At 36.8% G+C, this 16,824-nt stretch overlaps 1 protein-coding gene across 2 annotated transcripts in view; it reads left to right on the top strand.

Moving 5' to 3' along the window:
• Nucleotides 1-16,824, top strand: part of DLGAP2 (DLG associated protein 2) — a 1,185,476-nt gene that overhangs the window by 866,221 nt on the left and 302,431 nt on the right. The gene's annotated exons all lie outside the window — the stretch shown is intronic.

The following is a 16,824-nucleotide window of genomic DNA, read 5'->3' as shown; positions in this document are numbered from 1 at the left end:
ATTCTGCTTAAAATTTTCAATTCAAAATTCTTATCATCATCTAATGAATTGACATAATATGTCAAATCATTTTTAACAAGACTTGTCCCAGGACTATTCTTCTGTACTCGTATTTGCTTTGGGTCAGTATCTCACAGACTTGGACCTCATAAGGACTAAGAAATCTTTAGACTTGTACAGGAAAGAGCCCAAGTGGAATATTTCTCTCTTCATAGGCCCTACTTGCCTTAATAATATTAAAAGAGAGCTTTTCTCTGGGACAAATGGCCTCCCAAAATCTCATAGGCTACTTTTGTCATGAGCTTTCTTCAAATACAGATGGTCTACAAAGTTAATGAGGAGCACCAATAAAAGATATGTGTGTGTTTATAAATACTGGAAGGAGTGAAAGAGAAATAGTACTTTTTAAAATTAGAAGTTACAGACTTCTAAGTTTTTAAATGAAATTATAAAATGTTATACTATTATTAATTTTCTTCATTGACTACTATGTTTCATTAAAATTTAATTCACATTCCATTTTTTAGCTAAGGTATGGACTAGGACTGTGCATAGTAAAACCAAAACTCTCTCTTAAAAAATTGAGAATATGCTTGTACCTTCAGAACCCCTCCTTGGTACTTTCCTATAGGGCAGCTCTGAAAGGGCCACAATGGATGTAAAATGACTTTTTTAAAAATTTGGGAAGTATAGACACTAGGCTCCCAAATTAGGTTTACTTTTACATATGGAGCCAAAAAAATTTAAGGAACTAGCCTGGGACATTTTTTCTCTTAATCTCTCTCTCTTTTTTTTTTTTTTGCAAACAAGTCAATGAATTTCTAGTCATCTACCAAATATGATCAAACCCTGCCATAACTTTTCAATGACCATATAATCTGGGGACAGACTTGTCTCCAAATTCTTGTATTACTAAATGTTCTAATTATCTGATAGGACACAGAAAAATATACACAAACTACTCTCTTCAGCCCCGGCCAGAACAAATCATTTGCCACCTGTGATGCACCCTGTATTTTGTAAAGTTGGGATGGGAGGCTCTGCAGATACACTTTACACATAAGTGTCTAATATGTGGTTTCATTAATACAGGGAAATCTCAGATGAGGAAACTCCTACCAAATCAAGTCAGTACCTCTCTGCTACATATAATCTTAGAGAATTGCCTAAGACACCCAAAAGTTAAATGATTTGTCCAATCTTATATAGCCAGTAGAATTGAACCTAAGTCTTTTTCTGGCTACAAAGTTACATCTCCATACATTATGCCAGGCTGCATATCTAATAATAATCACTTAATTTAGTAAATAAGAATTTACTAAGTATGTGCTGTGTATCAGACACTACACTGGGTGTTTGTGGGGAAAGCAGTGGCACAAATATAATAAATGAAATAATCCCTACTTACAAGGAGCTTATATTCTAATGGGAGAGAAAATAAGATATCTGCATATATATGTAAATACATATGGAAGTACATACTAAATACATATTTACATACAAAAAATAAATCTGAATGAATAAAAATTAAATATGAAATAGTTTGAGAGGGAGGATGCTATGAGTTGAGGAATCAAAGGCTTCACATAGAAGGATGTTCTTGAGCTATGCCTTGAATTCAGGGATTCTATAAGGGAGAAATGAGGAAACTACACATTTTGGACACAGATAATGCCTAGTACAAAGACATGGAGATTGGAGATGGAGAGTTCTATATGAGTAAAAAGAAGACAAGTTTACCTGAATCATAATATGTGTGTGTGTGTGTGTGTGTGTGTGTAGTTGGGTAATATACAATGAGGTTGTAAAGCTAGATTGTGAGAAAGTGGCAAATTGTTTTAAAAACTAAACAGGAGTTTGATTCTAGAGAGAGGCAATCAAGTTGATTGAGTACAGGAATGACATGACTAAATCTAATAAAATTACTTTAGGAACTACATGAAGGATGGGCTGAAGTGGGAAGACAAGGCAGGGGGAGCAACTACAAGGCCATTGTAATAATTTAGGCAAAAGGTAATGAGGGCCTTAACCAAGGTGGTGGCTGTGGGAGTAGAAAGGAAGGGTCAGATGTGAGAGATATTGTGGAGGCAGAAATGGCAAAACTCAAATGCGGAGTTAAGGAGATTAAGGAGTCAAGAATAATGGCAAGGTAACAAACCCGGGAGACTGGAAGAAATGAGCCTGTACATCATGAAGACAGCTTTCACCTTTGCTAAAGGTACAATGTCCTAGCTAGGTAGGGATATTGAAAAACTGTCAGTGCTTAGCATAGTCCCTAGCACATAGCAGACACTTTATAAAATGCTTATTGACTTGATTTTGCTTAACCTTACTTTTGTGAGTGTTTACAAATAACACCGTTTATTGTGGAACAACCAGTTATTATATTAACGATTTTGGTGTTATTTTTAATTTATACTTAGTTGATCAAAGATCAAATGATTAGTTTCCTAAATCTGAGTATTTCCTCAATTAGCTCAGATCACTGTCTTTGCGAAGATGCTTCATGACTTGGTTGTGGTGGGAATTTACCATTCTATGGCCAGTCTAATGATGAGTCTCTCAAAATTATTTAACCTGCTCCTTAGGTGACAGATATATAATTTGCCATGGGCCTATATTCAGATCTTCACAGCTGGGTACAGCAAAACTCAGGGCTAATGTTCTACAAGCAGAACTTTTGAGAATCCAGTATCACTTTGACACCTTGATGAGGCATCACAGAACTTGAGTTGAAGTTTGAAGTTACAGTACATAATCATAAATTTAAAATAGTTCTGTGTACTTTTTTAGATCAGATTGGAATAAATAACCAGGCATGGTATTTATTCAAGGAAATCAGAAGGAATTGCATGTAATATCCCCATATCTTTGCTTAAATTGTTAAATTTATTATCTAAAGTGTCCAACTTTGTTTCCCACCCAACTTGTAGGCAGGGACACTTCAGGTGATTATTTCCTCTACATTAGAGAATAGACATTATGATCCTAATTACTGGCTTGAAGGTAATTATCAGCCCATAATTATAGAAGAGACATTAGTTTCGGTAAAACCTCAGAATCTATGGGGGGGGGGTGGAAGCAAATGGAAAGTATTTCTGTCCATAGATTAGAACTGTTACTAAAACTAAGGATAACGATATAGACAGAGAGATGTCTTAATAAGCATTTAGTCCAACCTTCTTTAGTTTTTCTTTTTGTTTTGTTTTTAATAAATGTTCTTGAAGAAGCAATTGAGAGTAAAATTGAGAGTAAAATCTTGTTTTTATCTTCAAGGGCTCCTATTGCCCCCAGAATAAACATAATTACTCTTTTTGAGTTCTAATGACCCACTAGCCATTCCTCATATCCAACATTCTGGCTCTGGCATTTGTACCAAGAGTCCTCCATGTCTGAAATACCATCACTCCTCACGTCTTCCTATGAGACTATTCAGCTTCCTTCAAAGCTCTGCTCAAGTGCCACTTCCTAAATGATTCCTTTCCTATTTGCCTCACTTACCCTTATTATTAACAAATATTTTCTCTAGAAATTATGTTGAATTATTTTTTTATTCTGTACTTTGTATTTATTTGTTGGTGTTTACATTGTATCTTCTGAATAAAATATGTGTTTCTTGATAGAAGGTCCTGTTTCACTTTTGAACTAGCATCTAAAATGTTGCCTTGACCTTTACTTGTAAATATTTATAGCAGCTCTTTTTGCAGTGGCTAAGAACTGGAAATTGAGTGGGAATGGCTGAACAAATTGTGGTATATGATTGTGATAGAATATCATTGTGCTATAAGAAATAACAAGCAGGATGATTTCAGAAAAACCTAGAAAAACTTAAATGAAATGATGAAAAGTGAAGTGAGCAGAGCCAGGAGAACACTGTACACAGTAACAGTAATACTGTACAATGAAGAACTGTGAATGACTTAACTATTCTTAGCAATATAATGATCCAGGACAGTCCCAAAGAAGGGCTCATGATGAAACATGCTATCTGCCTCCAGAGAAATAACTGATATTATCTGAACACATACTGAAGCATACTATTTTCACTTTCTTTTTTTCATCCTTTTTTTGTTTGAGTCTTCTTGCACAAAGTAACTAATATGGAAATGTTTTACATGATTGTACACGTATAACCTATAGCAAATTGCTTACTGCGTCAGGGAGGGAAGGGAGAGCAAAAAAGATAGAATTTGGAATTCAAAACTTTTTTTTAAAAGTGTTAAAATTGTTTTAACATGTAATTGGGGAAAATATTATTTAAAAAATAAAATGGTGCCTTGTCTTTCGCAAATGCTTAATGTTTATTGAATTGACAAAATGTCAGATCTCCAGGAAAAGGTTTCAGGAAGATTTATTAAAATTTATTTGGGTAGTCAGTCAGTAAACATTTTTAAGCACCTTCTATGTGCCAGGCAACTGTGCTAAACTCTAGGGATTAAAAAAAAAGATAATCCCTGCCTTCAAGGACCTCACAATCTAACTTGGTAGACAATACATGAAAAGAAGCTAAAAAACAGGAATAAAAGAAGTACCTGGTTTGGGGGCATGATTAAGTTCAGCAAAGAAGTGCAGCCTGTTAGAAAATGATGAGATGGCTGTCCTGGGAACCCTCCTTAAAGAGAAGATCTGTCTACCCTTCACCCTCTTTAATCATCCAGGGGTGGAAGGGGCAGGGAACAAGTGGAATTGAGGACCTGTTAGTTTCAGAGTTGAATTGAGGTAAATTGAAGAAGAGAGAATACATAAGTATATGATCATGTGTTTAAGGAAAATTCAAAGTGCACAACTGAATAATGAAATAATGATAATCTTTGGGTAATCACTTATGACACAGGATAGAGTTCAAGGAGTAATTAAAGATTGTTCCCTGAAAACACTGGCCAGCAGTTTGTTGTGTCCAAAATATATTAGAATTGAGCAGGAAGGAATTGGGAAGCTAGACCAAAACATTATGTTACCCTTGTATGAGGCCCATGATGTAAAACTGGACTACTCTGAGCAGAGCTACTCAAGGAATGACTAATGGGGATGTGGAAAGTAAAATAAGGACAGAACTGTTATAAAGGGGGAAAAAGTAGTTAATGTAAAAAAACACTGGCTATTGCTACCCAATGCCTGGAATGCTCTCCCTCCTTACTTTTCCTTCTGGTTTCTGTGAATCCCTATAAGACTAAGTTCAAACTCTTCTGATAAGGGAGGGGGAGGCATTTCTAGCACCATCCCCTCCCAAGTGAGTGCCTTCCTAATGTCCACATAGATGATAAGGTTGACATACACATTGCCAGAGCTAACTCTGCATTTGAGAGGCTACAAAAAAATAAGTGTGGGAGAGAAGAGATATTAGACAGCTACCAAACTGAAGGTCTACAGAGCTGTTGTGCTGACTTCTTTGTTGTATCTGAAGCCTGGAGTCTACCAGCATTGAAATACTTACATTTGAATTGTCTTAGGAACATTCTGAAGATTGCTTGGCAAGATAAGGTACTGGACACTAAGGTCTTCCCTCAAGCTGATCTGCTAAGCTTTGAAACTAGTACAGAAAATGCAACTCTGAAGGGCTGGCCATGGCATCTCTCTGAAGAACTTTAGTATTGATTGTGTGACATGGGAGACATTGGCACAGGATCACCCAGCATACTGTGCCCACATCAAAGAAAGATCTGTGTTGTATGAGCAAAGCAGAATTGCAGTTGCTCAAAAGAAACATGAGATGTGCAAATCTAGACATCTCCATCCCAAATCTTCAAACAGACTATTTGTATCCACCCTGTGGCAAAGCCTTCCACTCATATTGGTCTGATCAGCCACTGTCAAACACACCATACCTTGACCCCAATATCATGATGTTATTTTGGTCCTTTTCAAGTACTAAAAACAAACAACACTGTGAATTATCATGCATGTACATTTTTTTTGTGTGTCTTCTGCCCCATTAAAATGCAAGCTCCTTGAGGGCAGAAACTGGTTTTTGTCTGTTTGTTTGTTTGTTGCCTTTCTTTGTATCCCCAATTAATAGTCCTGTGGCTGGTGGATAGTTAGCATTTTCTAAAAGCTTGTTGAATGTCTGAGTGATAAGAGGTAAGAGGGGAGGTAGCCAAAGAATAGAATTTCAGAGTTGGAAGGGAACTAAAAAACCATCTAATCCAACCCATACCTGAACAAGCATCCCCTTGGAAACATACCTAAAAACGATTATCCAGTTTTGTTTAAAGATTTCCAAGAAGGCAAGGCCCAGAACCTTCTAAGACACCCCATTCCACATTGGGAGAACTTTCAGGGTTAGGGCAATACCTTTATGTCAAGTTTAACTGTTCCTGCTTTGCAACTTTAACCTTTCACTCCTAGTTCTTAAACCCACTAGGGTCAAACAGAAAAAAAAAATGTATTCACTATTTCACATGATAGCCCTTCAGGTACTGAAAGTTAGGAGGTCCCTCCTCAGCTTTCTCTTTTCTGGGTTAAGCATCCCCATTTCTTTCTGTTCATTTGCTAAAATCAGTAACAAAATAGAACAGAGGTTTTTTTTTTTTAATGCTAAAGCATTATAACTACAGTGAACCATTATGAGCTTGAAAGAAATAAATATAGGACATATAGAAGTGTTATTTACATATCGATTGGTAAACTTTCAGAAGTCACATTATCCTGTAAGCTTGAATAATCTGAAAACAAAAATAGACCTATAGAATCATATATCTTAGGAAGAGATCTTACAGGTTAGACACATTATCTACTCTAACCTCCCACTAACTGGAGAATCGCCTTCTAAATAGTACCAAAACATGGTTATTCAGACTTTGTTTGGACACTTCAAGTTTCAGAGAGCTCAATACTTCTCAAGACAGCCCATTCTTCTGTTGGACAGTTCTCATTATTAGAAAGTTCTTGTACTGAGATGAAATTTCCCTCTTTGTAACTTCAATCTCTAGGTCCTAGTTCTAGTAGACAACAAAGAATACATCTACTCTCTCTTCCACAGAACAAACCTTTAAATTTTTGAAGAGCTATTATGTCTCTCTTATATTCTTTCTTCCCCAAATCCTTCAATGATTTCTCATATAGCATTGACTCCCAGACACCCTCACCATCTCAGTTGTGCTCTAGCATGTCAAATATCTTTTTTAAACATACCCAATACCATACTCCAAATCTGGTCTTAATCTAGCAAGATACTGAAAGAGGCAGTTAGGAGGCTCAGTAGAGAGAGCACTAGAGCTGAAATCAAAAGACCTGTGTTCAAATTCAGACTTCAACATTTACTAGCTTGCCTGACCCTAAGAGCAACTCACTAAACCTCTGTCAGCCTCAGTTTCTTCATCTATAAAATTAGGATAATAATAATACCTATCTCTCAGGGTTGTTGTGAGGATCAAATAAGATAACATTTGCAAAGCACTTTGCAAATCTCAAAGTGTTATATAAATGCTAGTTATTTACTGCAGAATAATTAATTACTTTGATCTAATCACAACATTAAAAAATTTGAAGTTCTACCATCCTTGTAGTATTTCTTTCATCATTTCTTTCACACTCTGAGGGTTGAAATTATCAGCATGGCAAGTCAGTAATATATCAGGTGTTCTGATCTTCCAAGAATGAGGCTTCCAGAAGATAGCATAATTAGAGCCCTTCATCAGAACATAACCTACTGTGGTATGAGTTCTGTTATGTCTGTGAGGGAATCATTACCTCTGTCTTCCATTTGTCTCGGTAGTCAGTAGCATACTCACAAAATGATACCACTTCTGTTTTTCTCTCCTTATCTTTCTACCCCACTTTACCCCTCATGTTAATGGATTTCCATATAAGTATGTACCTTCTTAAAACAGAGTGTTTTGCCCCATTATTAGTTTGGTTCATCTGAATAATTGATACCCTTTCATTTCCATTTTTAGCCATTAGTACCATAACTTCAAGAATTACTGATACATTGTGATCAACTACTGATTTATAGATATGTCCTCACATAATAATTTGAGGCTCATTTTGTTTCAGATATAAGGCTCAAGAAAAGTTTATATAAATTGATTGATCCATAAGGAGTCAAGAGAAATTAGACTCTAGTTAAATTCTTAATATTTTATAGTTAATTTGAGGGCAATCATAGCCACTAGTGCATCAATATTTTTGAAACATCTACTAGGAACAGATAATATAAAAGAAGACACTTTATTATTTAACTGAAGAGACAGAACAAATGATATGTCAAAAACATGAGTGTCAACAACCTCAGAAGGACTGAAGATGAATATCAAGTGAGGGACAATGGAGAGGTACAGAGTGGGTATGAACAGGTCTCAACAGCTTACTAATGAAGAACTTCAAAGAACAGGAGTAAGAGATGTCATCAAGAAGAAAGAGGAGGGCTACTCACATAGCAAGGGCAAGAGAGGTAGGAACAAATACACTGTGCCATTAATATGTTCCTGATGACAGTAGTATGGAAGGTGTTCAATACATTGCATCTACCTCCTGTGTCAAACTCTGGGGACGTGGCTATGAGTCACAAATGTTGGATAGGCATCAATGATTTGTGATATGACTCACTGGAGGCAACTTCTAAATTAGAGGCTCTTAACTTCGTGTCATGGATACCTTTGGCAGTCTGGTGATGCCTATGGACCTCTTCCCAAAATATTTTCATACGTCTCAAATACACAGGGCTACAAATCAACCTAATTATAACATATGGAATTGATATTTTTTTTAATTCACAAATCTTAGATTAAGAACCCTGTTTGAAGTCAGTGAGATCACAGATCTAATTCTTTAAGTAAGATGTCTAGAAAAGAGCATGGCAATGAGTATAAATTAATATTATACAGAGTTAAATTATCATCACCCTTAGCATATCTTTATCTATCATCACTACACAAGGCTCTTAATAGAAGTAGCAGGGATTGACTGAACAAAGGGAACAATTGGAGCTGGGCAGGATAAATCAGCAAAAGCGTGCTAGATAACCCCTCTTCTCTTCTATGACTTCACCTTATGAACCCAAAGCCACAGCTGGAGCATGGAGTCATGCTTGCCCTACCTTTGAAAGGAGTTGCAAAGACCAGTTCAAGAGAGATCAGATGCCAGGATGGTTTTTCTGCTATCAAAATCAGACTCTTTTTAACAAGAAGCTCTGATGTTTTGGGGTTTTTTTATCTTTCTTGCTCTTTTTTTCTTTACCTTCTTTGTTCCTGTTTTCTTGCCTTGAACTATCCTCTTTTATAGGAAAGAGTTAACTTTTCTTTATAAATTCTCAATTCTACTAATGTGCAGAGAGCTCTCCCTGAATCACGTGCAAAGACATTCAGAGAAGCCGAGCCACGAATTCTAAGAGTTAGGACTACAGCTTCTTTTCTCTCCCACGGGGCCAAAACACAGTCTATGGTTTTGAAGGCAAATAATTTTAAATGACAGCGTGGTGCCACAGTATATAAACAGGACTAAATTACTGAAGGACCTACCTGTATGTTTGACTTTCCCCTGCTGCCTACTAATGCGGTGACTGTTTAGAAAACCATTTTTACTCTTTATCCTTGCCTCCACCTTTCTCATTTTACTGGGAATCGTGCCCATTAGAAGGAACAGTTTGTGGTTGTAATCCTAATGTTACAGCAGTGCTAAAAGATACCACATACCTCTGCTTCTTGGAACTATTAGCTCCCTTCAAAGCTTAGCACGAGTATAATTTGCTACATGCGAACTTTTCTGATGCTCCTAGATAGTGTTTCTCCAACCTTTCTTCAATTGCCCCCCAAAAAAACCCCCTATTTTGTATTTACTTTCTATATATGTTGCAGTAATATTTCAGGAATCAAGTCTTTCCACCTCCTTGCCCCAGTGGCATGTAAGCTCCTTAAGGGCATGGTCTGTTTTCAATTTTGTCTTCATAATCCCAGTTCTGTTCTTACTACCTAGCACATTGTTGGTGCTTAAAAATATTTACTGAATTGAATGGAGCCTTAATTATACAATAACATAATAGACTGTGGGGCAGCTAGGTAGTATGAGGAATACAGGAGGCATGAAGTCAGGAAGACTCATCTTACTGAGTTCAAATCTGTCCTCAGACACTTTCTAGCTACCTGACCCTGGGCAAGTCAGCTATGTGACTCTAGGCATGTCGCTTAACCCTATTTGCCTCAGTTTCTTCATCTGTAAAATGAGTTTGAGAAGGAAATGGCAAACCACTCCAGTATCTTTGCCAAGAACACCCCAAATGGAGTCACAAAGAGTCATGACTGAAAATCATTGAACAACAATATTGCTTTCTGATTTGATTCCCCTTGGGAGAAAGCCCAATGGTAATACTTATCCCCAGAGTGTGCTTGGCACTCCAGATCCCCTCAACACCCACACTCACTTGGCTCAAACTTTATGAACACCTGCAACAGGGAATAAGCTTTTATTTTTTTTAACTACTGAGTATGTGACAAAAAATTGAATCCCATCTCTTTCCAGAACTTAGGAGTTGTATGAAACTTATTGGGAACTAGAGTGATAAAATTTCAAATTAATGAACTGTAATTATCTATATTCACTTGGATTCCTTTGTTTTCTGTGGCCTTTGGGGGGAAATTGCTATGATATGAGCACATAAATGAAAGGGAGAAAATCCTTTCTATTATCTACCAGACTGGGGCATATTTTGATTAGCTAGAAGATCTGGAGGTAATTATCTCTTTCTACAAAATGGTTCAGATCAAAGAACTCCAAGTAGAAGCTCTTCATGGTGGCATAGGTGCAGCATAAAGACCAATTTCAGTATTGTTTGTTAAACATAGTTTGGATATAATTACATGTTTTAAAATGAAGCTAATTATGGCACTGATTTTTTTTTTATCATTGAGCTAAATTGCTGGAGATTTTTAAGGCTAATATAAACCAGAGGAAAATCAGGATGACAGAATCCTCTGAGGAGTGATAAAGAAAGATCACCTCCACGAACAGGCATGACATTTGCAGTGGACCATGAAATGAGGTACAGAACAAAGAGAATAGGAGTCAAGAGGGAAATGGTGTTGGGGCCAGCAGTCATTAGCAGATTGGCCCTTTACTGTTCCCAGTGTGAGCCTATGGCTGAATCAAGGTCAGTGTCTGGGTTATAAACTCAGGAAGCCAGGCTCCAAACCAGAAGCAGTTCACAAGTTATTCATGAGCAGTCATAAAGTTTAGGTATTGGTTCAGGGTCAACAAACACAGCTGAAGTATGCAGAGAATCCTGATGGGGGGAGGACAGGGAATAGGGATCTCATATTGGGGACGCTGAGGAATTTTGCTGTGATCAATAGGACATGCATTTAACCCAGAAGTATATGCTACAGACATATGAGAACTCCCTTGGAATAAAAGCACTCTTCCACCAGAACCTATTCTTCTTTGACCTTTGAGACCTGGTCAAGATGATGAGAACATTTTTTCTAACCTCCAGATGAAAAGACAAATAGAAGGAAGACAGTTAATAAAGAAGGCACTAAAACCTTAGCTTGTAAAAATGGCAAAGTGTCCTGGATTTTGTGTGTGTGTGTTTTGCATTGGAAAGTTTGCAGTATACTACTGATGTTCATTGCAAGAGTTGTTATGTGAATGTATTACATTATCCTAATTGTATATATATATATATATATAATTTTATGTCATAAATTTTGTCAGTTTTTTAAAAGATCATTTGGGTGCATAAAGCCCAAGTAATAATATAAAAATTTGAATATTTTATTCATCATTCTAAAAATTTAACATTTTTAAGAAAAAAAATCCTCCCCTAAAATAATTTTGTAGTGAAATAGGATGGGAAGTAACAATAATAATCATAGCTAATATTTGTATAGTGCTTACTATGTGTGCCAGGCACCATGCTAAGTACTTTACAATTATCATCTAATTTGATCTTCACCACAACCTTAGGAGGTAGGTGCTATTATGCCCATGGGAGTACTGTCTTATTCAGCCTGACTTCATTGTGAAAGGACCTGTATTTTGCGAGACTACAGATCTGCTCTTACTGTACTAGGTCCCACAAGACTGGGTTAGACTGCAGAGGGAAACCAAGCCTGATATAGATAGATTTCCCCAAGTGTACACCCATTCTCACCTAGACATTACCTCTCCCCCCCCCACTCCCTCTGCATGTATCCTTCAGTACCCCACAGATGCTCCAGGGCACAAAGCTTCAGGCTAGGAACATTCTGTAATTCCAGCTACTGTGCAGTAAAAGAAACCTGGTTAGCCTGTTAGCAGCTGGCCTTGGGCAGTTAGAAGCTTCCCACAGCTCCAATAATACAACTGACTAGTGTGCACCTGTGACCCAGAGTGAATTCCATTCAAGAATGAAGATGATTTTGTGCAAGCAAGGTGAGATCTGCCACTGCCAAACATATAGGTAACTCACAATAGTATTGTCCTCACTGACCAACCCCTTCTCTAAGTATTCCTAAAATATTCCTAATTGTAATATTATCTTCATTAGTGTCTCCTACTCAAGACATTTTTTTTTCAAAAGGTGAGACTGAAACAAATGGAAGGTAGGCTAAGGAGAGAAGCATGATACTGACATCCCCAGACTGTCAGGATTTACCATGTTTCAAGGCTCTCTGATATATATTTTTACTGGAACTATTCTGACAATAGAAAAATCACCAAAGGCTTATTACTGTGCTTGTTTACTGCCTAAAGATTCTTTCATAATGTCAAAGGTACCTCCTACCCTTTTACCCGGATATTTTTTATTTCATTTTATGTGGCTGTTGTTGCCCTCAATAACATTACCCCTAAAACGGGCCTTGCAGGATCACCTCTTTCCAATTGGAAAGAATAAATATCCCGCCTCATATTTACTAAAGTTCATAGCAATTGGTATAAAATCTTCACACACACTATAAATGACATTTAAAAAACCATCCTTGGTGGCAGCGAGGTGCACAGTGGATAGAGCACCGGCCCAGGATTCAGGAGAACCTGAGTACAAATCCAGCCTCAGACACATAACCCTTACTAACTGTGTGACCCTGGGCAAGTCACTTAACCCATTGCCTAGTCCCTGCCCCCCCCAAAAAAAAGAATCCTTGACTAGAATTTTAAAAAATATATGTTAGCATAGGAACATGACTGATTTTTTACATCATATTTTAATAAGGTTTGCTAGTGGATGCTTTTATTTAGTCTCTTGGGTTGAGGGAGAGGGCAGAAAATAGGTGCTACTCGGTAAGCTGTATCTCAAAAAGCACAGGACTTGGAATTAGAAAACTTGGGTTTGAAGGCTGTCTCTTAGACTTCCAAGCTTCCATGAATAAGTCATTTGACCTCTCAGAATATTTCCTTATCTGTGATATGAAGATGATACATAGTCTCCCTGGGGGAGGTGTGTATATGTGTGGGGACATATGAAAAGGGTCTTGTAAACCTTAAAACTTTATGTAAATGTGAGCTATTATGTACAATTGGATAATGAAATGCTTTACTGAACTATACATCTATGACCTACTCCTCACTGCATATTTATCTCTTTGGAGAATGAGTCTGATGTGCCCATTCCAGTAGTGAGGTAATAAATACAAATTGGTGGTGATTTCATAATCCATTTTCTTCTTATTATTGCTCAATACTTCTTGAATGGACCATCAGTGATTGATTCAATTCAACAATTCAATTAAACAAATGTTTTTAAGATACCAGGCTGTGTTAGGGGATATGATGACAAAAATTAAGTTGTCCCTGCAATCCAGGAGCTTATATTATCCTGGGAGTGGGTGGTAAGGGTGGGATGCAACACAGACAAGTAATTATGTGTCTTCAAAGTGATTTCAAGAGAAGAGAACTAAGGGTGGGGAGGGGAGGGATTAGTAAAAGAGTCACCGCGATAAGGGGGAACAATGTGATTTTGTAGCCAGAAGACTTAAATTTATATCTCTGTTCTGCCACTTTTTTACCTGTGTGACCTTAGACAAGTCACTTAACCACTACAGCCTATTTATTCCTCTGTAACATGAAGGTATTTGGCCAAGAAGAACTTTCAGCTCTAAATCTGTAAAGCCACAAAAAATCTCATGTAAGAGGTTTATGATTAAAGATCAAAGGGACTAAAATGCTTTTACCAACGTAATCCTTGCTATCCTCCTTTCTAGATGGGGTATTCTCCCCCTAGGAGTGAGTCATGGAACAAAGCATGACTAATCAAAACCAAATGCAATGCAAACCTGTTTATCCAACCTTCAAGACCCAGCTCAAATGCCATTTCCTCAGTGCCAGCTCCTGGATTCCTCTAGTCAGAAAATGTTAGCTTCAGTCTCAGGAATTGTATCACTTTATGTATAAATGATAAGCACATGCAGTCTTCTAGTCCTGATTTTACATGTTCGACCACAGGGGCACCATGAACAAAGAACAAACAGCAGTTAACACCTTCCCCCATATCAGTCTTTCCAGTGGAAACAGTAAAGAAAATTGTGTGCCTGCTTTAACTTTGAATGACAATCACAAACCTCCATGCATTGATGAAATTAAATGAACTAGGACATAGAAAAGTTAGAAACTAAACCAAAAAGAATACCAAAAGACCTCAAATATGACAGTTTTTTTGCATGTGTGCACAGAAAAGAAAACAGTTTTGTAAATAATTCCTTGGCTTTCTGGGAAATTTTACGTATATTTTAAATAATTAGTTCAATAATGTTATGTAAGAAATCCATACTATGTATGAATACTACATGATATTCATAGAAGTAGAAGTAATTAGTAAATTAATGAATTGTATTTCTGGTTACATAGTTGTTTCTCAATTTGACACCTTCACCAAGAGCTTTAGTGTTGATTAAATATAACTTTAGTAAATTGAAATGTGTTTTTTAATAAGTACATTTAAATTTTTAAGACATTAATTCCATAGACATTTACTAAGAAAATTTTGTTGCAAATAACTGCATTGTGTACTGGTAGAAATACAAAGTTTAGGTACGATCATTTCCACACTTGTGGAACTTAAAGTCTAGTAATAACAATGATAACTCACATTTCTGTCGTGTTTTAAGATTAATAAAGTTCTTTCATCATAAAAACTCTGAGGTAGGCAGTATAACTATTATTATCCTGGTTCTAAGACACAGACCATAATAATACATAATACTGCATGGTCATTATATTAGAAAGTTTCAACAACAACAAAAAGTTCTCTGTGAAGTCTAAGTGGGAAGGTCCTAATTGTCAAAAGGCACAAGGTGGGAGAGGGGAACCAAGAAAGGTTTCCCGGAGAAATATGACATTTGATTTAGGCTTTAGAGCGCTGTTTGAGATTAGCATAAGAGGAGGATTGAGGGTGTTCCAGGTGTCAGAAAGAGTGTGAGCAAAGGCCTGAGGAAGGAATGTGCAGATTATATTCAAAGGACAGAGTGCTGTCCAGTTGGATGAAGAGCATGAAGAATGTAGTGGTGTGAGGTAAGTCAGAAAGGGAGAAAGCCTTGAATGGCAGGTTAATGATTCTCAACTTTATTCTCTAAATAATAAGGGGATTGAAAAGTTTTGACATAGAAGGACAAGATTTGGAGAAACATGATTATGTCTAAATATGAGGAAGAGTAATTAGTCCGGCAATGAGTAGATGGTTAGATAAGAAGTAGGAACAAGTAGCTATCAGAATGCCTATTGGGAGAATACTTCCACAGTCCTGGATACTTCTACTAGGATATTGACAATTAGAAGAGAGAAAAGGAGACCTTTCTGGAAGTAGAATCAACGAGACTTGGGCAACCAAGAATCTACTCTTTTAATGATGCCTGTCACCAAGAAAAAAGGATGTAACTGTCAGCCATGAAAAATACAACTCAAGAATTTACTAATTATTCTTCCCTCTTGAGAACAATAGACATGGTTTATTACTTAACAGTAATGTGTAATATGCAATATAAGATTGGTCCAGACCAGACATCTCATTGCTGTAGGGAACTTCTGGTGAGAAAACCCCCTCTATCAATGGAGATTGGCACCTACTTTCCTTATAGACTCAGTCTTAGGAAACCCTTTGCAGGATTAATTTACTAGATTACAGTCACAAAGCCAGTATATGTCCAAAGTAGGATATGAACCCAAAATAAGTAGGTCATGTATATTAGCTCTGATACTGTTAGCGCAGCAGAAAAGCATTGCAGCTTAAGAAGAAAAAGGAAATGGACATTGTCCATTATGCTGGATGGTACTCATGCATATAATGAACAAATACAAAAGAACCTGTATATGTACATACATATATATAAATATACATATATGTATATAAATGCATATATATTAGAATAGAAAAAGTATGTGTGAAACCATGAATCTCTATTACTTATAACTAGCTTTTTAAATATATGTAGATATTCTTATAACATATATCTATATAATAAACCCAACATGTTCCTTTCAAAATTGTCCTGCTTGTTTGTTTCCTTCTAAACTTTCTTCTATTTTCTTCCATGCATTTAAAAGAATATTTCAATTATCTTTTCTTTTTTGGCAATACTATTGCGGGGTTTTTTTTTTGTTAGGCAATTGGGGTTAAGTGATTTGCTCAGGGTCACACAGCTAGTCAGTGTCAAGTGTTTGGTCTGAGGCTGGATTTGAACTCATGGCCTCCTGACTTCAGGGCCTTGGCAATACTGTCAATAGCTTCCCTCTTCCTTTTTAATCTTTCCCCTCAACAAAGAAAGAAAACTATAATTCTTGTAGCAAATAAGCAAACAAACCCACACATTTTCCACATCCAAAAGTATATGCCTCTCTAATTGTGCACCTTAACTCAATCAGCCTCTCCTCTCCTTCATCATTGGTCCTCTGGAGTTACAGCTGGTCATTGCATTGATC

The sequence above is a fragment of the Phascolarctos cinereus genome, unplaced genomic scaffold (assembly GCF_003287225.1).
Source record: "Phascolarctos cinereus isolate Bilbo 61053 unplaced genomic scaffold, phaCin_HiC Scaffold_2;HRSCAF=192, whole genome shotgun sequence".
In the NCBI taxonomy this organism is placed as follows: domain Eukaryota; kingdom Metazoa; phylum Chordata; class Mammalia; order Diprotodontia; family Phascolarctidae; genus Phascolarctos; species Phascolarctos cinereus.
Note: the sequence above shows the minus strand (reverse complement) of the source record. Positions and strands in the feature narration are given on the sequence as shown.